Raw genomic sequence first — 26,853 nt, 5'->3', positions numbered from 1 at the left:
CTGCTGTCTGCAAACTGTAATGATTTTTTGTTATTCATTCACAAGCATATCTGAGGTGGGAATAAATACCAAATTTAAAAAGCAGTTAATTTCCTCAGAAGTTGATTCAGAACTCATGGTTATGTGAAGATCAGGTTCAAGACCACCTGTGGAACTTGAACATACATAAGTCCATGAGACTGATGAGATGCATCACAGGATACTGAGGGAATTGTCTGGTGTAGTTGCCAAGCCACTCTCCATCATATTTCAAAAGTCATGGCAGTCAGGCAAAGTCCCCAGTGACTGGGAAAAGGGAAACATCCACCCATTTTTGAAAAGGGGAAAAAGGAGAACCCTGGGAACTACCAACCAGTCAGCCTCATCTCTGTGTGTGATAAGATCACAGACCAGATCCTCCTGGAAGGTAAGTCAAAAGGTATGGAAGACAGGGAAGTAATTAGAGACAGCCAACATGGTTTCACCAAGGACAAATCATGCATGACTAACCTAGTGCCCTTCTACGATGGAGTGACTGCATCAGCAGACAAGGGAAGAGCTATGAATATCACCTACCTAGACTTCTGTGAGGTCTTTGATATGGTCCCCCACAACAGTCTTACTTCTAAATTGGAAATTTATCGGTTTGATGAATGGACTGTTAGATGGATGGAATTGGCTGGATGGCTGCATCCAGAGTCAGTTAAATTGCTCAATGTCCAAGTGAAAACCAGTAATGAGTGGTGTTACTCAAGGGTCCGTACTGGGACAAACACTCTTGAATACCTTCATCAATGATGTAGACAGTGGGATTGAGTGCACCCTCAGCAAGTTTGCAGATGATAGCAAGCTGAGTCGTGACATGGAAGGAAGGGATGTCATTCAAAGGGACCTTGACAGGCTTGAGGAGTGGGACCACTTATTACTGAGTCCTGTGGTGATATGACAAAGGGCAATGGTTTTAAACTGAAAGAGGGTAGATTCGGACTGGACATAAGGAAAAAAATTTTTACTATGAGGGTGGTTAAAACACTGGCACAGGTTGCCCAGAGAAGTTGTGGATGCCCCATCCCTGGAAGTGTTCAATGGGATGGGCTTTGGGCAGCCTGGTCTGTTTGAAGATGTCCATGCTCATTGCAGGGGGGTGGACTAGATGACCTTCAAAGATCCCTTCCATCCCAACCATTCTATGATTCTGATTCTATGTCAATGGAAAATGCTTGTTGATTTTGGTGGTGGTGGGTTTTGGTCTTTGATAATCTTTTTAGTTTTTCTGTAACTTTCTTGTATAATTTCCTAATTTCTACCTTTTTGCTGTGTTGCATTACAAATGCCAGATCATAAACTGTAGCAGAGATATTGTAAACAAGAGATAATATGGCTACATTATCATAAAACCCAAGAGGTGGGCTCCTTGTTAGCTCATTAAACAGACCAAGAATCCAAGAGGCATATATAATATATATGTCTGTCCTCCGATTTCTGAATGGAGTCCATCTAGCTCCAGGGAAGAAAGTAATTGGCAGAGAAATTGTGGTCCTCTGACTTGTACTGCCTTTGTCTCGATAGACAGAGGATTTCAAAGTGCCAGAATGTGACTGACTATTAATAAATGTGACTATTAGTAGACACCAAATTCTTTGCTCAAAACTGCTTTTAAAGTGAAAAAGTGACCTAAAGTCTGAGCTGTAATGGCAAGCTAGTGTGTCATCACTTCCACACATGGTTCAGACAAAGCTGCACGTAGCGATCTGTGCCACATTTTTGTGGCATGTTGCAAAAGCCCAAAAGGGCATCCAGATCAGGGAAGGTTAATGTCAGCTACCTGGCTATTCATGGATGTCTCCTAGAAAGTTGGAAGGAATCATCCAAGAAAAATCAGATAAGGTCTATGCAGAGATCAAGCTCAAGTCAAATCAAGAACTGAAAACAAAAATGTTCTCTTGTCTAAATTCCTTCAAGGGTTTGGTGTGTAAGGCATCAGAGTATGGCTAACATGCTTATCATATCATGTCTGTTGAAGGAGGAGGTGTGGACTAGCTTAAAAACTGATTGTAGCCTGCCATCAGCCCAAGCAAGCTAGAGAATGAACACCCATCCATCACTCTCCAGAACTTCATTAATTCCCAAGAGCCTTTAGCATTCCTGCTCTTCTTCTTTCCTCACAGTAGACAAGTTTGACCCCGAGGTACATTTAGGCTTTTTCAATGAATGAAGGGATGTCACGCAGATGAAACTGAGAGCAAGATTTCACCCATTACTCTCAGTTCACCTTTTCACCTTTATATTACCATAAGCCAAGTTGTTTCTTGCTAATAGCAGGTTCAAGTCAAGTCTAGGTTGTCAGGTATTTTACTTTAGTTTCAAGGGGTTCAGAAAGCATGCCAAATATCTCCGAGCCAAGGATTCCTGCTCAGATATCTTAAAAATTACTGAATAGAGCAGCAAAGGAAGCAAAAGTAGACCAAGAAGATCTGGAGGCAGCACTGAGTTCTGTGGCAGTCCTGTGAGATTTGTGCATCACAGGTCAAAGAGAATTGTTTTCAAATGCGTTAGGAAAATCAGTTGCAAGAACCGTGGAAGCAACTCATTTGTTCATCCCCTTGGTCACTATTTTATGTGTGTGCCAATTTCCAAGGTGAGCTAGAACACTTCCTTTTTGTTCTGCACACTTAAATCCTAACTTTTCCTGTCATATATTCAGATTTTATACCTGTGCCATTTGCTAAGGACTTCTACTGTCATAGCAGAAGAAATAGGTAGCTAATCAGACATCTCCTGTCTGAGATTACCATCTTGACCAAGGGGTTAGCTGCGCATCTACCCTGTGGGTTAATAACTCAAGAGTAAGGAACTATTACAGCTCCTAGCCTTGCTCTGGGATGGTGCTTCAGCTCTTCCCTTGCCCATTAGTCTTAATTGTCCAGGTAGAAGGAATAATCAGTTCTTATGTTCCCTGCATGCTGGCAGCCTGAATTGCAATCTGCAGCCCAAGGGTAAAGATCTCATCTGAGTCACCTTTATTCAAGATGAAAACCTAAGGAATTTTGCTTTAAAATCTTCTAAGTGAATTAAATTAATACCTAACAGGACAGCATGCTTGTTCAACCACTTTTGCTAATTTCTCAGCGCTAGCAACTGCATCAAATACATGTTCCACATTTAAAACCTATTGAGGAGAAAAGCAGTGAGGGGGTTGAGGAGGGAGGATTATGATCCCATTTTTACCCCCAAACAAGGACAACACCTGCTCTCTTCCTCCTCTGCCAGGTCTCTCGTTCTCAGTCCTGTTTCATGTTGTGATGATAGTTATTCAGGCTGCAGGACCATAAACCCTGCATTGCAGCAGGATGTTTCAACTCCATTTGCTATTCACTCAGGGACCAGTTCTATCCTTGCTCCAAACCATGCAGAAAGCAGGCTTCTCTCTTTCTGGGTTGCAAGTGATAAACAAGTACGGCCACCTCTCCTCCAGGGAACTCGGGATATTTCTGGTTGCGTCTGCCTATGGTCTCACTCTGTGGAAAGAATATAACATCTATGGAGTGATGTGTTCTTGGATGTATTTTAAAAAAACACTGGTGAATTTCTGGGGAAAAAGATCAACCAAACAAAAAACAATACCTCCCTCCCCCTGATTTAATTAATAGTTGTTATAATCAACAATGTTACATAGGGTCTTCCAAATGTCAATGACGATCTAGGCAGTGACTAAAACCAACAGATTTGTGTTATCCATCTACTCTTCAATAAGTTCCACATTTACTCTGATTTACAAAGCAAAATAAGATTACTCTCCCTCCTTTTCCCCAAGTGTCAGTTATTAATCTCAGTATTTCAGAGGTTATTAAAGCAGGTAGGTTAACAGCCTTTCTGAAGTATCCCTCATTTATTGATGCCACTTACAGTTACATGAACAGAACAAAAATTAAAAGAGCTACTGTTTATCCTTTCCAGGCTGTGCATTTCCTACGTCTTCTAAACTAAGCAATTGGAGAGTGTGATGGTCAGATGAAACTTGTCCCAGTAGTTACAACACTTACCTGACCAGCCTGCGGTTCCTTACCACAAACTCCCTCTACATCCTTCCACATATCCCTGGCCAGGACCTTGGCATATTTGTTGTGTGCGGTGGCTGCACCTGTAAGCACGGTGCCTGGTTCTGGGAGCAGGCTCCGCAGCCTGAATGTGAGCGTTGCCCTTTTCCTCCTTACCCTGTACGTGTGTACATCCCAACCATTAAGAAACTTAATCTACCTCCCTAGACCAGGCTGAGGGAAATGGTGCACTGGTTCTGAGATGTGACTCTGAAGAAGGAAGGCAGTGGGCTGGACAAAACCTCCATGAGCCACAAGCTGTAAATGAGACTGAATATAATGAATAAGTTCTAGAATGCAGAATCACTTGAGTGTGGTGAAATAAGATGGGAAAGGGACTGGAGAAACAAATAAGGTCAAGAATAGATGTTTGAGATGGGAAAGAGCAAACCATGATTCTGCTGCAAGAGACGAAAGCCAGACTGAACCGAAAAGTAGGGAGAAGAGTAAAAAAGCCTCAGTTCAGGTGGAAAACAGTCAAAACCAGTGAGCTATCTGCTCTTCACATACATGTAAGAAAAATACCATGGGAAAAGATCATTCTAGAGTCCTAATGTATATACTGCACATGATAAGATTAATCCTGCTCTAAGCGTTGCTCTCTTTTCCTTTCATTTGCCAAAGCTAATTTGGTCATTACGTCCTTAATGAATCTGTGGGTTTCCCTCAGTTTCACCCCACAACAAGGAAAGTGCTTGCTGGTTTTAAACTGAACTCTTTCTCTTCAGAGGAAGCCAATACCTGCTGCTAACTCAGATGCCAGATGGTGCATTTGGATGTATTTAGACATGACCCACTTCACAGGAGGGAGTGTTGCCCATATGAGATGATACCTGTACCCCATGGGTTTGCATAAAGGACCAAACATTAGCAGCCTGATAAGGCTGAATGCAAAGTGATGCTGAGCCCAGCACTGTATGCTGCAGGTGATTCATCGCATTAGCAGCTCAGCTGGATGCATCAGGAATTTCATGCCTCCAAACTGGCAGGGTTTTTTCCACCTTAGGAACTAAATAGTTTTTGCAAATGAATAAACTGCAAAAGTACCTTTCTGGACAGGCTTAGGGAAGAAAACAGTACAGAGCCAGTGTGGAAGAAAGAATCCTGTATTTCTTTTCACCCGCATTTCTAACTTCAGCCTTCCAGAGAGATATTTTGCACTCTGTTTTGTGCTCCAGCAGTATAACAACATCTGCTATAAGAATCTAAGAGGGAACTGTTGCTAATCTGCCTAAAAAAAGACTGCAGAGACTGACATTAAAACTTCCTGGCATCATTTCTTAGTCAGCCAAAGGAGTGCTGAATGAGCCAGACTTCTCCTCCAAAGATTAGGGTGGTATGTAATGTTTCATGCACACAACAAAACAAAACCAAGAATCCATCCCACGTCTCATATGTAGCTGTGTGGAAAGATGTCTTCGCAGAATTTTGCTGAGAAAAAGGCATGTATTTATTTATTCACAGCAATAAAACACAAATAATGACTCATAGTATCCGTAAGGATATTCAAATTTCTCAAGCAAAGCAATTCTCTGGCGCCTACTCACAGGTGTTCACTAAGGTGACAGTGTCTTTGTATCATAGAATCATAGAAAGTGCAGGTTAAAAGGGACCTTTAAAGGTCATCTAGTCCACCCCCGCTGCAATGCACAGGGACATCTTCAACTAGATCAGGTTGGTCAAAGCCCCATCCAACCTGACCTTGAATGTTTCCAGGGATGGGCTATCTACCACTTCTCTGAGCAACCTGTTCCACTGTTTCACCAACCCTATAGTAGAAATTTTTTTCGTTATGTCCAATCAAAATCTACCCTCTTTTAGTTTAAAACCATTACCCCTTGTCCTATTGCAACAAGCCCTACTAAAAATTCTGTCCCCATCTTTCTTATCAGCCCCCATTAATATTGAAAGGCCACAATCAGGTCTCCCCAGAGCCTTCTCTTCTCCAGGCTAAACAACCCCAATTCTCTCAGCCTGTTCTCACAGGAGAGGTGTTCCAGCCCTTTGGTCATTTTGGTGGCCCTCTTCTGGACCCGCTCCAACAGGTCCCTGTCTTTACTGTTCTGAGGACTCCAGAGCTGGATGCAGGACTCCAGGAGGGGTCTCACCAGAGCAGAGTAGAGGGGCAGAATCACCTCCCTCAACCTGATAGCCTTGCTGCAGTTGTTTTTCATCTACAACATTTAAAAGATATTCTTGGGAAACAATTACAGGATTAATAGGTCACATTTACTTCAAGTTGACTATCAGAACACAAATATCAGAGGTAAATCCTCAACTTAGTGTCTTCAAAGTCATTCATTACGGGCTTCATTTTGCAACCACCTGAATTAGGATGTCATGAGCTAGAGGGTCTCCAATGACTGTTTCTAAATCCTTTTTGAAGACCTTTATGCTCTGGACTCGATAGCATTCTGCAGCATTGAGTTTAGTGATTTAATCACGTACCCTGTGGAAAGAGAACTTGCATTTGTTTGCTCTTAAACCTGACACCCAGTAATTTCCCTGAATATTCTGTACTTTTCATACTGTGAGAAATAATGAATAGCCACTCCTTAATCACCTTCTCTGAACTACTCATGGTATTATAAAATTTATCACGTCTCCCCCCCATCTTCCCTCCACAGTTTGTTTTCCAAGTTGAAGGGCTGGAGGTTAGTTGCTTTTCTTCTGTGGAAGTTGTTCCACTTTGCAGGTCAATGCTGCCATTCTTCTTAGCATCCTTCCCAGTTCAAGTGCTACCCTTTCAAGATGAATGGCAAGATTTTCATTAAATGTGAAATTTATTTGTGAAAACAGAACATTAACTCCTACCATTTGTTTCCTATTTTTCAACACAATGTTAATCCCTGCGATATCTTCTGGTTTAGATCATGATAGATTCACATGACTTTGGTAAGAAATCTTTTTGAAAGATTTTTTTAAATCCTTATGTATAAACAATTGTAATCATCTGCTCATTGACACCTTTAAAACACTGTAATAAACTTGCAAATAGAAAGAAATTTGAGCTGATTTTTCCCCTGTATCTCATATTTACACTCTACTCACTGACTGATTATATTGTCTCTTACAGTTTCTACAAATTTGCTTGGTACAAAAGCCAGATTTACTGCCCTCAGAACAAACTCTGTAGCTCTTTTAAAGACTGATGAGGCATCTGCTGTTATTTTTAATGTATAAAAAGGCCATCAGTATTCTGGCTGCAACTGTCTCAACTTTTGTATTCATTTAAATAAATGTCTAGATTTAAGGATATAAATAATGAATTAACAAGTAAGATACTACGTACGTCATGACTGGAAAACAATTTCAAATAGACAGTATCCAAGCAATCTTTTTCAGTCATCCATCAGTTCTTCTTCCACTTTCACTTACTTCCCTTCCTCTTAGATCTTAGACCTTGAACTTGATAGAAAAATACAATCTCCAGAACAATAATTCAATAAAGTCTGCTTATGGAGATTTCTTTTCCCTTTAGCTTGAGTAATTCCAGTCTTGGAGGGAGGGTTGCAAGCCATCCTTTCCATCATAACCTGAAGGTAAATGCCATTTTTCTCTTACGGAAATTGACAGGAATGAAGCGCAGTGCACTCTTAACACGAACACACTGAGGTGCCCGTGTAAATGCCATGCATTTACAAAGACCTACTAAGGCCTGGCAAAAAAAATCATTATGCAAAGAAAAACATCCAAACATATGCTAAAATATGATTCTAAAAGTAAAGTGACTGGTGACTTACGGACTGAGGAATTAAGAGATGCTTCCAGGCTACTCATACGTATGTACAAATTATTTATTGCTACCCTATAGTCCTTATTTGGAGAAAACCATACACAGGAGTCTCTAATATTGAGAGATCTTCTCACATAATTTTATCTACATTATTTTGAAAGTCTCTTCACTCACATTGTGCAATGCTTTGCCTCCAGCCCAAGCTCTCGTATTTCATACAATATCTTGCAACATCTGTCAAAAGCGAGACACTGCCATGCAGAAGCCCTCTGGTTTTGTACTCGGGCGGCTACAGGAAAGCGTAAAGCTCGCAATGCTAACTCATTCGGTCCACCAAGCAAAACAAATCAGTTACCTGCAAATGGCTTTTTGAGGTTGCAGGGACTTCAGCATGACCAGAAAGTGATGTAGCTCTGCTGGTTTCCTGGTAAAGTGGAAGAACAGCGCAGCAACACCCAGCTGCAGCCTTTGAACAGAGCAGCCTTGTGTTATGGCACTAAACAGGAAACTGGGAAACCAGGGAACAATTTTCCTCGTCACAGACCTCCATGACCACATAAAAATCTCTTTTAATCTCCATCTGTGAGTTCCTTGAAGCAGGAAACAGGTTAATAATGTGGCAATCGAAAAAAAAGGAGGGCTGTTTTTCTCGGGTAAGCCAACATACGTACACATGTCACATATATCAATGCCACATTTTGCAGAAATATTTAAAATGTTGGCAAGCAAGATCCACAGGTTTAAAAGACCTTTTAATAAACATCGTCCTACTTCACAGGGACAGTGAGAGGACGAATACACTGAAGATGTAAGGTGCTCCTCTAGTAATAGGACTCATATAAGAATAAATAAAACCCAGTTCAATTGTTATAGAATATTCTAGCATCTGACTGATTGAAATAAAAATATCATATAGTCCCTGAGATCATCACCTGCAGACTTATGTAACAGTAGAAACTGTTTTTCAGGAAAAATATTAATTGCAGCCTATTATTAGCAATGAAAACATTCTTCAGTGTTATGAGTCATGGTTCTTGTCATGAAGCTAAATGCTGTGAAACGTATTTCCTAAAAACAGTACCCTGAACTTTACTTAACGCAGTGGCTGTGTTAGCACGGTTAAATGCTGGCTCTCAAAGGTTTTATTATGAAATAAAATGGGCACATGTGAAAGGACTTGAATGGTGTCACATGCATTTGGACTTCTGCAGTGGAGGGCTGATGCTGCCATAGCAACAAAATCTCTGGATTGTTTGAATTTGAAACCACCACAATTAAACTCCCTGTTGTGATATAAAACAGCTGTATCGCTAGCCTGGGGTCACCGGAATACTTGAAACTACAGTTATCTGCAGTACAGTCCATACTTACATTATTAGGGACTGTATTTCCCTAGGATGTTACGTGCAGACTGATGCTTCTGTAGTCCTTCCTCCCACCTGATCAAGAATTTTGTCAACACCAGATTTCAGAAGGTAGAGCTATGTTACCTGTTTGTATTTATATAACTAGATACAAAGCTGTGACTGAAGTCGGATATTTCAATAGTAATATTGTCTTGATCTTGCTATTCTTTGATTGTAAAGCATAATAACTGGACTTATAAATAAACATATGGATATTTTTGCATTTCATTTTATGTATTTATATGTCTATATTGCACTCTCAATCATAAACTAGGGGCAGTAAAATAAACCTTTTGCCAGACACATACTTCTGATACTTCAGTTCTTTTCTTTCTGGGCTTAACAGAGGGCTGGTTTAGGAGATTGCCTCTGCTTAGAAATCGTAATGCTTGAAAGCTTATAGATGAGATATTTTAAATTTTTGCCTAGTTTTTGCAATATCATGCTTCAGATGCTCAGGTTTTTTCACACTTCTTTACAGCAATTGCAGTTAACAATTTCATGAGCAAATACTATTACAACAATATAAAGAATAGATACACATTTTTAATCTTTTTAATGTACTAAGTACAGCTCCTGGGTTACATCATTTCTCAACTGTTAGTACTTTCTGAAGTAATACCATATTTTCTTTATTTATCTACAACCGTTGTTACTCTAAACTTGGCTCCTCCTTCTCTCATGCTGCTGTCACTCTGGTGGAGTAAAAGCTCTGTCTAAAGGTAGATTATATTTTCATCTATTTTCAAGTCTTTCTTATGCATTGGGTATCTTCAAGATGAAAGAGAATCAGGTGTTCTGGTGTATTTTCCATCCCCTCTGTAACTTGCAATTGTTCACAGTCAGAAATGGTGTATTATGGAAGAGTTGTTACCTATAACCGTATTTCTGGTGATAACCCATTAGTGAAAATTCATGTTCCATTAGTGAAATTAGTTATATAGCCAATGTAACCATCTACAAAGTGCTGGATCAACATTCCTCTCCCTCCCTCCCTTGTAACTGGCTCACAAGCAGTAGCAGAGCTTCCAACTGCTGCTACCCCAGGGAAATAAAATGGGAGCATTTTGGGGTATAGTCTCTGCTACAGAAACTTTCTGCAGAAACTTGCCTGTGAAGGGAAATTTTCCAAACAGCTATAAGAATAATAGTTACACTGCTACTACTGAGAAGGTGTGACAACTTCTGTAGACAGTGTCTCTCAGGATTTGGACTGTCTCTTTTCAGTTCAAGATATTTCTTTTCAAAAGCAGTTTAAGCCAAAATGAAAACAAGCTTAAAATCACATAGGGGTTCACAAAGGGACTAAAATTAACATACCCTCAGTGATCTATTTAAACCAGTACAGATTATAAACTTCCCCAGAGAAAAACATCCTTAAATAATCTCTTCCGTTCTGCATTAGAGATTCCCCATTAATAAAAAAAAAGCACGTAAAGCACTACCTCAGCTATCATGTAAGCTGTTATATCTCATGGTACCCCACAGGATGAGATGGCTACACAGTAGGTGTTGCATCTACGTGTGTTATCACGACAATCCTGAATACGGGCGCCTCAGAGGAACAGTTACCCCTGGCTCACCTTACTGGGCATTTGTATTCCAGTTCTGACACTGAGACTCTGCTGGTGTTCAGAGAGCCCTGGGCATCCAGGCTGCTGTGTTTTCCCTGTCTAGCACCAAAGGTTCCTTGAACTCAGTGGAATAGTGTGGAAAATAGATTGTGAAGCTCAACCCTCACTCAGGTTTTTAAAAATAAACACATTTTTTACCTTGTGACCAGAGGCTAGCACAGGCTGTTCTATTGCTCTCAATAAATTTCCATTGCCTCTAAAGATTAACCAGCTTGGGAGCTTTTAATATATCATCGTCATTACGTTTGTCTTTGGTAAATTTACCTGAAAGGCCTTTCCAGAGGACTAAATTGCAGCATAGCAAGGGAGATGAGAAATTGCTATCCACAAGCTACTGCCTTGCAAAGGTTAGCTTATAAAAATGTGTGCTGAATTAGGCAGTATTCTTCATTGCCATTTGGGGGATGAAGATTTGGTTATATTAAGATTTCTTACACAGCCAGGAGTGTCCTCACACATCTATAAATAAGAGGAACTGCTGAGCTCTGAAAATAAATCACTTAGCTTTGCTTGGAGATATTTAGGAAATTCCAAGGGCCATGAAGATAGAAAAATTGCTTAAAATACTTCTATTAATCTTAAGAAAAGTCAGTTTTCAGTGGGCAATGGGATACACAGACAGTATTTCATCAGAGGCATCTTCCAAGGGTAGTCAGGACACAGCACTGAAGAAATGAGTCAGGAGCCAGTTCTTGGTTTACAAGGTATTTTGGAAAAATCAGGTACCCAACATCTCATGTAGAGAACTTGGCCTGTCAATGACTGTTCTTCCTCAGACTAAGCACGATGAAGGACTGCAGCAGCAGGGAGCCAGAGTTTCATAAGCCTGGCAAGTAAAAGCAGGGCTGGAGCTCAGTACTCAACCTCCAACACTATGCAACCGTTTGCTCACCTACAGAATAGGAGGAAAAGCAAGCTGAGAAGACCTAAAGTTGAGGTCCTCATTCAACCAGGCTTTACAGTTTTCTGACAATGCTTTCATTTTCAAAACATAAAAAACATGTAGAAAAGAGCATTTATAAATGATAAAGTGGTCTGAAGTCATGGTTGCATCCAGATGTTATGGGAATCATTAAAATGTTGCAATGATAAAGAAAACGTCTAGGATTAAGCCCTGGTGATACAGGGCTTGAAAATGATGGCAGCGTGTTCCTATTATTTAATTTGCTTCAAAATTTTACCATGTGGAGCTCAACATCCCTGGACTTACATGCAAACTAGTGCCTCTTAATTCTTCCTCCTGTATGAACCAAAGCATAAACTGGGCCACATTTTCAATAAGTGGAGCTCCATATGAGTACATCTGTGCTTACACATGCAAATCCCAAAGCTGTGCTTGCAGCTGAATGTTTTGATAGCTGTTATTTGCATTAAAAATGTTGCCACTAAGGGTAAAAACACAAGAATGCTTCATATCAAATTATAGGCCTCAGTTTCCTGGAAAGATTTGAACATATGAATTAATATGAATATGAGTAATATCATGCCGATATGTTATCTCCTTTTGGGCTCATTCAAGTGAGAGAAATTGTCTTTATAGTTGAAAAACTTAGCATTTGGATGGTAAGACACCCAAACATCATGCTGGCCCAAAAACATCGAGGTGTCATTGTGCTCCCTGAATCACCAAAGGTATGTTGTTTTTTTTCAGGCAGCCTTTGTTGCAGAGACCCTCCAGCTAAAGTGGAATTGTCCCGTAAAAATCTCAGATAGCCATTTTGTTGGCAAAGCAGTGTAAAGAAGTGCACACTCTTCTCAAAGACCTGCTAAAAATTATCTTCCTGCCCACAAGGCAGCAATAGGAAAAGCATATGCTCTGCAGATAGGCATATATTTGAGGCACAGCGCTTCCTTATGTGGACAAGTTTGTATAGCAGCTTACACTTTGCTCAAAGTTCTTCCTGGGCATAAACTCCCTTGCCAGAGCTTTGCAGGGTCAGAGAAACATGCACACAGTTTTCTTTAAATTATGAAGTTTGATCATTATAATCAGTGATACTCTTAACTCTTTCCTAGGGCACTAATTTCCCAGAGCTTCTTTTATAGTCAGCTCCTTTACACAATATTTCAGCTGTTCTGGATTATAGGAAAAGTTACCTCACCCCATTGGCTATAGGATAAGCAAAAGGAGGTCGATTTCCCTGGATAAATTTAATCTGAGTAGCCCTTATACAGTAGTTTTTTTCTACCATTTTTCATGAAAGGAACGGTTCCATATAATGCAAAATATCCTGACAAAGAAGGGAGCCACAGGGTCAGGTGAAGAGTATCTGGTGCTTGCTCCATTTTATCTTGCATACTGTCATCAGAGGATAATTATATTAACAAAGGTATTCCAGGATGTATTTCAGATTTGTGAAGGACAACATTATCACCCTAGTCACCATCCTCCTTCTGTGTCATATGTTGCGTAGCTTGGAAATACTGTGCATTGTCTACTGTAGGCATTGTGTTCAGCCTATCAAGACATGATCTAACTTTATAGAAGTGGATTTTTGCACTGGGACAATTCCCACCTTTTACCAGTCTTTCCTAAGTGCAGAGGAATGGACAGTCTTAACCAGCGGAGAGGAGACCCTTCCCAGAGCACCTGTCCGAGCAGGAGAGAGCAGGGCCACCTATTGATTGGGTGGTAAAGTGATGTCTCCCTTCTGACATTAAAAATGCTTGGGGAGTTTGGGAGTTGGAAATGCCTCCTTCAGAACACCAGCATTGTTCACAGGTTTATTGCTTTCGTAAGGGTCATGCTTCAGTAAGACGTACCTGAGAAGGAAAAGAGATAACCCCCAGAGCTCAAAACTTAGCTATTAAGCATTGCAGTCTAGAACATGGCACAGTTAAGAAAAAAATACTGTACAGTGCTTTCTTCCTAGTGTTTGTCTTAGGTTCTTTCTAGCGTTTAACTTAGTAGCTATCCAAGGAAAATATAAATGTATATAAGAAATGGCATACTACACCACAGAGTTATCTACTCCACTACGCTTTATCCGGAATATACAAACAACATCTCTTATACATGTCTGGAGACTTTATGCTACTGTGATTAAAGTGGAAATACTTTATTACCAATAGTTCAAAATGGGTATATACAAGGCCATGATGAACCCAAAAGCAGAAACGACTGAAGAAAATCATAGATGAATGCAAACAGAATTTTTGCATAGTACCAGCTACCAGACCCTCTATTCAATATGTTTCAGATTAAAATAAGTAGTTCTCAGCTGCATAACTAGGATATTTTGAAATGTATAGAAACTGGATTTTCTTCCTATAGTATATAAACAGCATATACATAACAGAATACAATGCAACATACCATGACACTCATTTAGGATTATAGGCATAATTCACACACTTACTGTGAGTAGTCTTCTCAAACTCATCTTATCAATGCATACAGATGCACACGAATATCCCATGTGTGAGTGTCGAGAGGACGGGGCCAGGCTCTTTTCGGCGGTGCCCAGTGACAGGACAAGGGGCAACGGGCACAAACTGCAGCACAGGCAGCTCCATCTGAATATGAGGAAGAACTTCTTTACCCTGAGGGTGACAGAGCAGTGGCACAGGCTGCCCAGAGAGGCTGTGGAGTCTCCTTCTCTGGAGACATTCAAAACCCGCCTGGACACGATCCTGTGCAACCTGCTGTAGGTGACCCTGCTTTAGCAGGGGTTGGACTGGGTGATCTGCAGGGGTGCCTTCCAACCCTGACCATTCTGTGATTCATGTTGATGGACCCTTTGACTAGCACTTCATGCTGCCATTTATTTCCTAAATTTTTTCATTGATGCTTATATAACAAACCACCTGATTGCCAATTTCATGAAAAATGCAACTACCACCGAAGTCGGCTCTACCAACCCAATATGTTTTGATTCTGCAGGTATTTACGTAGGACTGGTTCTTCCTCTACTCCCCTGAGGCGTTAAGGCTCACGTTCACTCAGCCAGCCGCAGCAGCTGTCCCACAGACCAGGCCGGTGCAGTCCCTCGCCACCGGCGCGCGCGGCGCCAGCTCCGCTTCAACGCTGGCACCGGGCTCCCGCGGAAGCCCCCGCTCAGCCCCCGCAGTGGCCACCGCCGGCCGCTGGGCGGCGCTAAACCACCGGGCTGGGGCGGCGGTGCCGGCCCGCCGTGGGGCTGCCGGGCTGCTCGGTACCATCCGCAAGGGCAGCGCTGCGGCTGCGGCGTGGCAGTGCGGGGGGCTGGCGGGGTGGGGGCAGGACAAGGCACTGCCTGTGCCGGCAACCAGCAGTTCGCTCAGTGGCTGTCCCTCTCTGACGCTAAAGCCTGCTCTTTACGTCATCCTTTCGCTTCGTGGTAACGCGATCGGCCATACATCTTCGCGGGGGAGCTCTGATGGTGCTGTTGATTGAACCTTGTTGTAAATACAGTGCTCACCGCATAAAGGCGGGCGAGACTGCGGCAGGACAGCGTTCTGCAGGACTCGAACCTCATCGCTTAACAAATACTAACCTTAAGGCTTCAAAAAATTTCCCTCTTGCTTTGTTTTAAGTGAACTGTACATCTGAAAAACATCCTCACCCGGACGTGGTGTTTGCGATTTTGCCTGTGAAAACATAGCATCGCCATAAGCCCCTGTTCCGCGCTTGTGTGTTAACAGACAGTGACATGCGGAGATGGAAGTGGCTGCGAGAGGTCACACTGAAGGTCCACCCAGTCCAGCAGTGGCCCACAGTAGAGCATGGGGCACATGGTAACAGGGCAAACAAATACTGATGGCAAACTCTTCCAGCTCCCACCAGCCTGAAGCTCAGGCACTTGCCTAGAGGTGATATTTGTGCTTTGGTGGGTTTTTGTTTGCTGTTTTTTTTTCGTTTGGGTTTTTTTTGGGGTGGTGGTGGTGTTAATGGATTTGTCTTATTTCCATATTCTCAACATGCATATGGTTTGGCCTTGATCGCTCTGCATGGCAGTAAGTTCCACATTTAAGTACGCATTGCTTGAAAAGGTGTCTCTTTTTGTTTGTTTTGAACCAGCAGAATATTGCTGGATGCAAGTATGATGCTGTGGTATTACACATGAGGGGAGAAGTTTCACACTTCTAAATCAGTAAGGATGGCTGCCTAACCAGACTTACATATGTTCTTTGCATATATATGCTTTATACTTATATATGGTAACAGGACCTGAAATTACTTCTTAGAACTTCTCTGAAGTCAGGTGATTACAGCACCTGTAAGGCCCAGCTATAAAGGCTAAGACCTTTAGAACCAAACTAGCGTTCATCCAGGCATAAAGATGCTGTGAGGATAAGCTCATTATCTCAGGCCTTTCCAGACTGAGGGAGAAGTGTTATATTCATAATTACATATGGGGAGTACAGTGATACAAAGCGCCGAGGTGAGATTCTGTGCGGTGCTTGAATCATCTTACAAGATCTTTAGATGTAAGATAATTTTACACCTACCCAGTTCTGAGGGTCCCTGTCACTGAGGAGCTCTGCCTTATGCTCTTCAAATCTCTCTGGGCTGCTCACAGGGTCACAACACTGCCTTGTATCATCCCCTTATGCTAAAATCTTTTATATGACACAAAATACATGCTGTATATTTAAAGACAGCCAAAGGTTCAGTCAGTCTCTTCAAACAGACTGTAGATTAAATCCATCAGAATCAGAAGCTCTGTGGTTCCCCCTTTCAGCAGATTAGATCTTGCTGTATTGCTTCCTCTAGAAAGTCAGACCAGGGTAATTATGGGGAAAATTGCTCTCTTAAAAGGATGGGGGAAAGAACTTTTTCTTTGGAAACAGTCTAAAGATTGGTGGTTGAAAGATTTTTTTACAGAAAATACAATTAAAATCTCAAAATAAGGAACTGGAAGATTCTTAAGTTGATTCATAAGCGGCATTTTTCACGAGCAAAAAATGGGCCTTGGCATTTTCCAGTTCTAAGGTCAGCCAGAAAACTAGGTGCAGACCTAGAGTTTAAAAGCATTTCCTGATTTTGAACAAATCTGTAAACAAAACTAACTGGACCAAATTCCTTCTAGGCAAACGTAAGTGAAGCCTGTTGAATTATGGCAACAGGAAAAAATTCAACCTATCTTGTTTGTAAAATGTTGCACAAATATAACAAATTAATTGAGTAAACAGTTCCAGAAAGAGTGCAGCAGCAGCATTCAAAGTATATTCTAGGAGACATAAGGGTAGATAGTGAGGTGAACACTTGCGTCACAGAAAAAAGCTAAAGAAGGATTCAAATCTGCTCTAACACATTCAGCCTTGCTGCTTTTATTTCTTTCTCTGGTTTATTTAGGACAGAAGCAAAATCTACTTACCAATCAGAGAGGACCAAATTCACCTCTGGTGTAATTTAGCTGGATTTAAGACCAAGACTGAATCAGTATTTGATTGCTAGAGGATGACAGACAGTGGGCATGGGTAATGTGGGAGATACAATTCTGTCTACATACCTCGAATATCCAAACCCAATGAGAATACTCAGTGTTCGATGCATGCATTAAAAGCACTCCAGTACCTACCAACACAGGAGGCATGGTCCACTGGATTCACAGATACCCTGTTCTTGTCCTCAGCTTCTGTGTGGTATTACTCATCCCAGCAGGAATTTCTTTTCAAGCCCTGCAAAGCCTGGCAAACTGGTGTGTGTAGCAGAAACTGCTTTTCACCCACTGTTGCAGCTGCAACCTGGGGACCATTGTAATGGGAGGGTTCTGAGAGGAAGAGCCAGTCAATAATTCAAGCAGTTACCTATTTATGCTCAGCTTTTAGGCAATCTATCTTTTAACAAGCAAAAAACCATGCATTAATTAAACATACAGACCTAAACATGAAGCCTTAGGTCTACAATACTGTGGGACAGATGCTGCATTGTGGTTTCTGGTGGCTACATCACGTGATGATTCTTAGCCTCCAAGGCTGTGGTGGCTGGATTTGAGAGCTCTCCAGCAGGGCAAGCAAAAACCAAAGGAAGTTCCCCAAGCTCTACTGTATTTCACTCGTCTTTACATACAGCTTTCCCATGGATCAAGCCCAGGCTGGCCCAAAGTTTTACTTCCTCTTCCCCTAGGTCAGGCCCAGTCTGTTCTGACCTGTCAGACAGATTTTACACTCTTCTGCACATAGGTCCTGTCCAGCCTCTTCAGTGGGTGCTACCCATTTGCAGACTGCATGCTGGATATCTGATTCTTTCCATTTTTTTGCAGACTGGGTACAGTTATCTTAGCTCTACTATTTTTGTGCAACTATGCCAAGCAAACAAATATTACACAATATTTCACTTCCTAAATCAAACAGGCTTGTGGTATGTCTGGGTTGAAGGCAAACAGGATGCCTCATGTTTCTGCTTTAATTCAGGCAAGCTTGTAGTATGTCTGTGTAATGCAAAAAAAACTTTATTTCTCAAATAGGTCATCTCACTGCAAAGCTGTCCCTGCTGACTCTTGCTTCCTGCCATTCTGGAAGCAAACTAGCTGATCCCGCAACTGAGTACAGCATGATTTTCCTTCTTTTGTCAAATCACCTTTTACTCAGCATGGAGTTAAGTCAGTGACTCATCTGACAACAGCCTCCACTCCTTCTCTACCTGAGCCACTAAAAGCTGCCTTCTCAGCATTAGGTAGAAGCAAAAGACAAAAGTGTCTTTAAATGTTGGTTTTTTTTTAAAAAAAGGGAATGGATCATTCATGTGCTTCAATGTTCAGATTATGACTGTACACTTCCCTGACTTAAAACTTGGTAGCAGTAACGATCACTTGTTTAATGAAGGCTGGATATAAATACTAGATGGAATTTATAATCTCTTGTTCTTCAACTGTGAACCACAGCAGATGGTTTCAGTCTATGCAGATTAAGAGCAAAGTAACATATTTTGTATTTCCAGAATAAATAGGAATAACTTAACACCAATTACAGTTAGAACATGCAAAATAGGAGACAGCATTCTAATCACTGAACATCTACTGATTTGAGCAGATTTTGAGATTATAAATATTACATTTGACAGTTTAGAATCAACCATACCACAAATGGATACGAAACTGTGGGAGAGAAGAATGAATCTACACCAGGACTAGGATTTGGTTCCCCTTTCCTTCACATCGCTCTTCCACTCAACCCTTTACAGTAATTTCCAATATAGCTCTTTTTTTGCAGGGACCCACGTTAGAAGTAGTTTTGTCACTGGAACTGTTCCTCTGACTAAAGCCCCTCTCACACCCTATCCTTGTCTCCAGGTTAAATCAAAGCATTAAACAGGAGTACTTACAGGACAGATGGGGAAGCGCAAGGAAATGACACGACAGTACCCAGCAGTGTGACTGGTATCAGTTCCAACAGTCTTAACTGTTGTCATGGGGGTTTTAGGTATCAGAGCAAAGAAGAACTTTAACAAGGAATTGAAAGATTATTTTAGATATTCGCACACATAGGAAACTTCTTCCCATTGGGCACCTGGTACACAGCTCCTCTGTCTCCTGTCTCCACACTTCTGATCAGTGTGGCGATCATGAATCATTGTGCCAGCTTTGGTGGTGAAAGACTGGCCCGAACTCTGGCGCAGTCATGCTGTTGGCATCCAGGCTTGGTGCTGGGTGTTGGAATGGCATGAGTGTGCAGGGCACACAGCCGTGGGAGGCTCTTGTGTTGTAAGCAGGACCTGTGCACCAGGATGTTCCCGTCAACTTGGCAGCGATTTCTTTCATCACAGGAGCTGGATCCTAATAATCCACAAAGGTATCAAATTAGCCTGTCTGTTCCCAACACACTTAATTACTCTCAAAGCTTTGGATATAAGACAAATGTAATTCCGGAGCTTGTAATTATTATCCGTAGAGTTGTGAAGGTAGCTCTGACTAGGTCTGCTTGTTTTGATTTACATGAGGTAAAATAGACTCCTTGGGGACCCGCTTTGATGAAAGGGAAAAACTGATGTGACTTGATGATAATGAAAGCTGTGCCAACAGAAGCATTAAGTACTGGAAGGACCATCCAAGGTGGACAGATCAAAGATTAAAGGACAAATTAAAAATAGCTTCTGATCATCCAGGATGGTGTCTATGTAATAGGTAAAAAAAAAAAAGTTTTAAAAAAGGAGTTACTGAAATACAGTATAACTGTTCTAATAAACAGGTTAATAGACAAGGATGGCAGAAACTTATTTGTGCCCTAGGATACCTGACATGGTAAGAAGCATTTGTTTTCAGACAAGATACTAACACGTTAGAAAGTCAGCACCCTAGAAGTCTGACTAGGCAAAGTAAAAACAACCCTTTAAACAGCATAATAATAACAACTGCATAATAATAATTTGACCAGAAGTAAAATTCATTCCTGGTAGAATTGCCTTGCCTCTAGGGAAGAAATGAAGATGTTGTCTTCTTTCATGCTCGCATTGATTGTGTTGCCATATTTTTGTTACTATTTTTTGTAACCTCAACCCCAAGAGGTTTAATGCATTTTAATTTATTTTTAAGTAGGTCACTGGTTTTCCTTTTCTGCACTGCCCTCCTTCTAAAACAACTTGCAGTCTAAACCTTTATTTTCTTTAGAATGGGGGGGGGGGGGGGGAAGTTTGCAGAAATTTAAAATCTACTTTAGCAATTCTACTGTATTCCATTTTAACCTCACCCATTCAATACCCACCAGGTTGTTCTCAAGTTCTTGCCTTTCCATCTGCTAGTCCTTCACAGTTAAGGATTCAGGGAGGAAGACATCCCACAAAGATGAAAGCTGCATACTGCAGGAAAGATGAAACTTGTTCTTAAAGAGTATGACAAGGCAACGCAACTTGTTACTAGCTTCACCATTCTGGTCATGGATGAGCTTTGTAAAAATACAGTAACACACTGACCATCAGCAGCTTAAAAGAATGACAGTCTAAAACTCCATCCCATTATGTCCTTCCTGCATTTATCTCCACTGAAAATAACAGTTATGTCTCCTCTCACCTCCCAGAAGACCTGCAGAACTTAATAACAATAACCCTCAAAATGTCAAAAAAAAATTTACCCAGCATGAGGTGGGGAGAGACTGCAGTGAGGGAGTGATAAGAATTACGATATATGCAGGTAGAACTGTGTACAGGGGGATTCATCTGTGATTGCTTGCCTGAAAGGTGGAGAAAGTGGTAAATGCTTTGCTTGGGATGTTAGAGGCTGCAGCGTCACTGGTTGCATTTGGTCAGCACCCTCAGCCCAGCTTATGAATCAAGGGCCATGCCACGAGGACTGCAAGCGGAGCAACATTCAGACTCTCATCTCTGTCAGCACAAGATCTGAGGTTCACAGGCACTGTGGGAGGAAGACATAAATAATAAATGAGCTAAGTAATGAAGACTAGCTGTACCTAATTATAGTTCTAGCTGCCCTTTTAAATAAAGAAGGTTCAAAGCTGCTGCAAAAATATGCTGATCCCTTTTTTTGAACTGGTGTTTGAACTTCACGGATTGTTAACATCAGAAAGTCAGAAGATGCCAATAGAAGTCACACTAGCCTTTCACAGCCTTGTTGAAAAGAGCAGTATCTCTTACATCAGTTTATTTACACATCAAAACATTCTTAAGCTTAAATTAATATTAAGCCTGAATACAGAAGCAATGTGTGTAAAAATTAAAATCGTGTAGACTATCTGGGAGCTGTTCTTCCTTATAGCTTTTGGTACCTGGCTTGGGAGACTAACTTAGGAAAACAGCTGTCTGGACTCTGTACATAGTCAGGAGAGATTCAGTTAACTACAGGAGGGGTGCAGGTTCCTAGCCTGGGCATTTAAGTGTCTAATGCTAAGTGTGTGAATGCATTTACCTCCTCATCCCTCTCTCCTAATAGCTTAATTAAGGAGAATTTGTTGCTAGTGCCCTTCCCATGCCGCAGACGAGGGATTATGAATACCTGATCACTGGGAGCTGAGTTTCTTTCAGACTGGGAGAAACACATGGTCCATGGAATAGGATGCCAGGTTATAGGCTGGTGGACTTGCATTCTTTTCCAATTCTCTGTGACTTCTTGTGACTAACCATGGGTCAGTACACATTTGCCTCCCATTTTCTATCTGTAAAATAGATACAGTAATTCATAACCACATTATAAAAAGGTTGTCATCTTTGGATAACAAAATCTTAATTATATACCAACTACAATTATTTCACTCCCTACACGAATAGTTATCTGTATGGGCACAGTTAAGTTATTGTTACATATTACTAAATAATGTTAGTAGTAGAACTAAAGGACAGTTTAAGATTTTTTCTAAACTTTAAGTGCATTTCCACTTTCATACATAATACGAAATCCACATAAAGGCGAAATTAAAACTGCTACAGCATATTGAAACAACTGTATTTGTAGAAAGTACAAATCTCATCAAGGAACATAAAAAATTGTGCAGTGCCTTTGTGCAAATAGTAAACACCATTAAGACATTTTTCATCACCCCTTGTTCTATCAGTGGAAGAATGTTTCATATTACTGCACAGGCTTGCTTGTTAGACCTCAGTAACACTAAAGCAACATCCAGGAACATAAGCAACATGTAGGCATGTTGAGTAAAGTACAGTGTGTCATAAAAGAAGTACATGGTAAAGAAAAACACATCATGTGCTGCCGATCTGCAATGCCATCTGTATACAGTACAGAACAGACTATATCATGAAGGAATGCCAGCAAGTCATCTTTGAATTTAAGCACAAATTAGTTTTATATTTAAATATATATAAAACTTTGTGATATCAAAGAAAACGAGCTAAGCCATGTATCAATATTTTACTGAGTTCATGTCTCCACAGCTAATGCAAAACTTCCTCTTATTTGTTCAGTGAGTGTTGTATAAAGGATGCCAAGGTTACAAGCATTTTATCTCCATTAGGTACACAATACAGCCTGAGCCTACTTTTATTGTCATTCTCCATTATTTACTGGTACTGCTACCATTTGCTTCAAGCAAACTGTAGAACAGAGATGCAAATTTATCATCTCTAGTACTCAAGCCATGGAAGCAAAGTGATTATCAACAAAAGAAATTAAATATGTTTGTTGCATACAATGGGCTGTGAAAGCTCATATCTCACAATCTACTGGGCCTGATGCTTGGATGAGGAAAATCAGTTCCGTCCTCTCTCAATCAGTGCAACTATACCACCTTCCACCAGCACAGAAGATATGGCCAGTTGCCAATGGCAGCATCATGCTTCTTCTTTATAACATCTTTTCAGAGGCTCGAACACCTACTACACCTTCCAGGTTGCTCTGGTATAGTAAGGACTGTTATCATCCCAGGCAACCTCCTCCTACAGCAGTATTCCCTGGTGTTCACTTCCAGTTTGGCTCTTAATTATTATTCAGCACTGTGGCTAAGTAATTGTGGGCTGTTTTTTTTTCCCACGTTGCAATGTGCCTTCTCATTTTCTTTCCACTCTCTATCATTCTGCAGTTATTTCTCAGAAGAAAATAGTTCTGCAGATGTGGTTCCATGCACAATCTGAACATTACTCATACAGTCATCTTTTGTTTCAGGAGTTACTTCTATGATGCTAATAAATGCTCATTCTAATATTTACAGTTCTCAGGTGGGTGTGTTAACCAAGCAGGCTTCATTGCCCACTTTGTCTCTACTTTGCTTACAGAAATGGGTCTCAGATCATACTTTACACTAATTTTGCTCTGTAGTACATATCCTTTTTTGATTAATTAAATCTAATCTATCGCAAGGATAGCAACACTTTTTCATCTGCAACACTGATGGGTATATAAGCCAATTTTCTACACAGTGTTGCAATGTGAAGACTGCAACTTAGAATGTTTTTTTTTCCCAATGTTTCTAGGTCTTAATTATTTAATATGGTCTCTTCTGTTTGTCCCCTGTGTTTTCACACTTCCTAAAATAGATCACTGTACTGGTTAGATATGAACATACTAATGTTCTGAGGTGCCAGAAGGATCTTAATAGGCTTTTCTTTTTTTCTTTTTCTTTTACATAGTTGACAGCAGAGCTGATTGAAGGTGTTTTAATGTGATAAGAAGCTTCTGATACCATTGGTAGTGTTTATGTTCTTTCCAGATGACCTGTTTTCAGAAGAATCTCTTCAAATGGCTTGTCAACATTCACAGTCCCTACACTGCAAATTACTTACTATTTACATTACTTAATGTGAGAGCATGTATCATAAAATAATAAAAATTGAATCGTTTCAAGTATGATTGCTTAATATTACTTGTACCGCTATGGCTGGAAGTACTGCTTTTGGATGTCAGCAAATACACAGCAAATGCCTGTACATAAATAATGGATTGAGGATTAATGAAAGCCAATTTGTTTATTTTTTTATTTGAAGATGGAAAGTAATGTAACAGTCATTAAATATCCCTGGTATATTTCCATTTAAAACAAAAGCCTGAAAGCAATTATTTGGCATAATGGATACTAATAAAGAAATCCAGTGACACAGTAAATAATTATTTGATTGCAAGAATAATTGTCTAGCCTACATTTGCAGAAAACAACAGCATGTTCCATCTTTTCCTTACTAATCCATGCAATTAGAGCTTGTGAGGAGGCTGGGGGCAGAGTGCAAGGTTACAGAAAGGGGTGGTCTGGCCATTCCTCAGCCATCCTTGCACACCTGCCCTATTGGAGGCACAGGCATGAGTACATCATCTGCTGCATTTCCAGACCCTCGTCAAAACACAGGGAGTCTTTTTCTCCTTGGTGCACCTTCCCTTATTGATGGGTCACACTGGAAAAGGAGTTGTCTCAAATCATTGTGGTCCACAAAAGACCCTCTTAGCTATCACTGGCAGTTTGAGCAGTCATGTGCACACGCTGCAGCCCTGCATGGGCAGGACTTTGGCACTTCGGTTCAGTGCACGAAGAAGGCAGAATGCAAAAAGCAATGGGCAAGTCTGCGTATCACTGCAGATACTGGACTCCCATTTGAGGCCACACTGGTTTTTTAGTAATGCCATTTGATAAATTGATTGAGTTTACATTACAAATGCTTCTAAATCCTTTGGTTTTATTTGTCTACTAACACATTTATGAAGTTCAACTGAAAAATGCACGTTGACCTAACATACAATTAATAAAATACTGTGATTTTATATTTTATACTATCAAAATGAATGCTTATTAATTTATCTGCACAGGAACAGTCCCTGTATCTAATCATACATGGCCTTTGCTATTCTTAGACTGTATACTTAGGGCTTATTCTCAACACTATATAAAAATTTGGCTTAGCTACAGAATCCGTAATCTGTGCTTGAACATGGCTGCACCGTTATACTTGCTCTGCTTTAGTCAGTCTTTTAAGTGTTTTAAGAATTCATCTCAGGGTAGTATACAAGTACAAAAATAAGGTTTATAAGCAACTAAACAATTAGTGAAAACAAATCAATGAAAATGTCAAATACCAGTAGCAGCACTTAAATTACAAATGTTGATAGTAGCTTTCAGCACTGAGGAAATGAATAAGGCACAGGAAGACAACCACTGACTCCAGTAAACCCAAATGTAATCTAACCAGAGAGCTAGCACCACATCCTACCTGATCTGTGCAAGTGGCAATGTTAAAAGGACATTAATTACAATAACAGCTGCCAAATATATACATGCACATATACATGCATGTCTGTCTGTACGTATGCAACTGTCTGAAAGAGTAGTATCTTAAACTGTTCTAGCATGTGCATTGCTTAGTGTTTTGGGCTGTTGAGATACACTGGGGCTCTTGTCTCATCACATGCACAGGTCTCTCTCTACAGGGGCCCTCCAGGTGCAACTACACAGGCATAGCCGCTGCGGTTCCATGTAACCTGGCCTTTAGTTCCAACAACTGCCCTGATAGATCATTTTGTCGGTTCAAATCCATAATGTAGTCATGAAACCTTTTTAATAAAATTCAGTTCGCTCTAGTGTAGTTAATCCAGCCTTTCTGAATGTTCGTATGAAGTCAAAAAGAGTGTTTCAACATAAATAAGCACATGAAAAATAAGTTAGCATTTTGGATGAAGGAAAACACAGTAAGGAAAGCTGAATTTTTGTTTTAGCATGTATTTACTAAAAGTACTTGATACTATATCATCAATCAAAAATCACAATTTTTGCAGAAGTAAAGTATACATGGATAGATTTTCACTGGGCACTGCATGACTGTAGTAAGGCTCACCACTGAGAGCCAGGGTAGAGAGGGTGGGGAACGCGGAGGAGATGCCTCCTCAGAGAGGAGGAGGCCATGGTAAGAGATGTTGGAACATCAGCTGATGCTTTGCAATCTGCAACGCTGAGTACTCATCGGTATAAAACACTTCCTTCTTAGCTGTTATTTGAAAAACGTGGATTTATTTTACAGTGACAGACACATTTGCGCTCCTCGTTGCCAGACCTGAATCATAAGGTGTCTGTACAAGGATGGACCAAAGTTTCTAACAGCGTGCTGCATCCAAACCCCTGTTACTTAGATCTTCTTCAGTTCCAACATTTCTACTGTGTTCACCGGATTACACTGTGAAATGAGAGTGTTCACCAAAGGCCAAGAAGACAAGCAAACGTTCAGTCTTGTTTCTTCCGGTCAAGGGAGGTCAAAACAGAGATGCAAGCAGTGCCAACATTCAGTACCCCGACCAACAGAACTGGGTAGAAAGGAGGAAAACAGGACCAAAAAACCCTCAACAGTTTCTGCAGTTTCCCCTTATTTATTTCAGGTCCTTGCTTCCGAAGGAACTGGGTTTTTTTCACGCTGATGTACGTCACAGAAACTCACAATTCACCGAACGTTCTCTCACAGACCCTGCGGGTTCCCTCCGTTCTCTGACCCAGAGGCTCCCGCTCTGCAGGACAGGAACCGCAGGCTGCAGGAGGGGCAGGCCGGACTTCTTCCAGAGCAGGCAGCGCCGTCCCCGCGGGGGAGCCCCGCCGGCCGCAGCCGCCGCGTTGTGGCCGAGCGGCCCCCACCGGGCCCGGCCCGCGGCCCGACCGCCGTCCGCCGCCGCGCGCTCCCGCCGGAGCGGCCGGCTCAGCGGGCACGCGCG

The 26,853-nt window shown here is 41.1% G+C and overlaps 1 long non-coding RNA gene across 3 annotated transcripts; it reads right to left on the bottom strand.

Moving 5' to 3' along the window:
- Positions 1-1,008: 1,008 nt before the first annotated feature.
- On the bottom strand, positions 1,009-26,805 carry LOC121084395. Of its 3 annotated transcripts, none has more exons than XR_005826714.1 (4): positions 26,586-26,805; positions 21,721-21,880; positions 20,477-21,123; positions 1,009-3,497 (listed from the first exon to the last, which is right to left on the bottom strand). It is a non-coding gene; the product is annotated as an uncharacterized LOC121084395 (long non-coding RNA). The 3 variants fall into 3 exon arrangements; XR_005826713.1 differs by lacking the exon at positions 1,009-3,497 and adding an exon at positions 18,686-19,551 and having other exon boundaries at positions 26,571-26,805; XR_005826712.1 differs by lacking the exon at positions 1,009-3,497 and adding an exon at positions 18,686-19,551.
- Between the last annotated feature and the right edge of the window lie 48 nt (positions 26,806-26,853).

This window comes from Falco naumanni, chromosome 3, assembly GCF_017639655.2.
Source record: "Falco naumanni isolate bFalNau1 chromosome 3, bFalNau1.pat, whole genome shotgun sequence".
Taxonomy (NCBI): domain Eukaryota; kingdom Metazoa; phylum Chordata; class Aves; order Falconiformes; family Falconidae; genus Falco; species Falco naumanni.
This window is presented reverse-complemented; position numbering and strand designations above follow the sequence as displayed.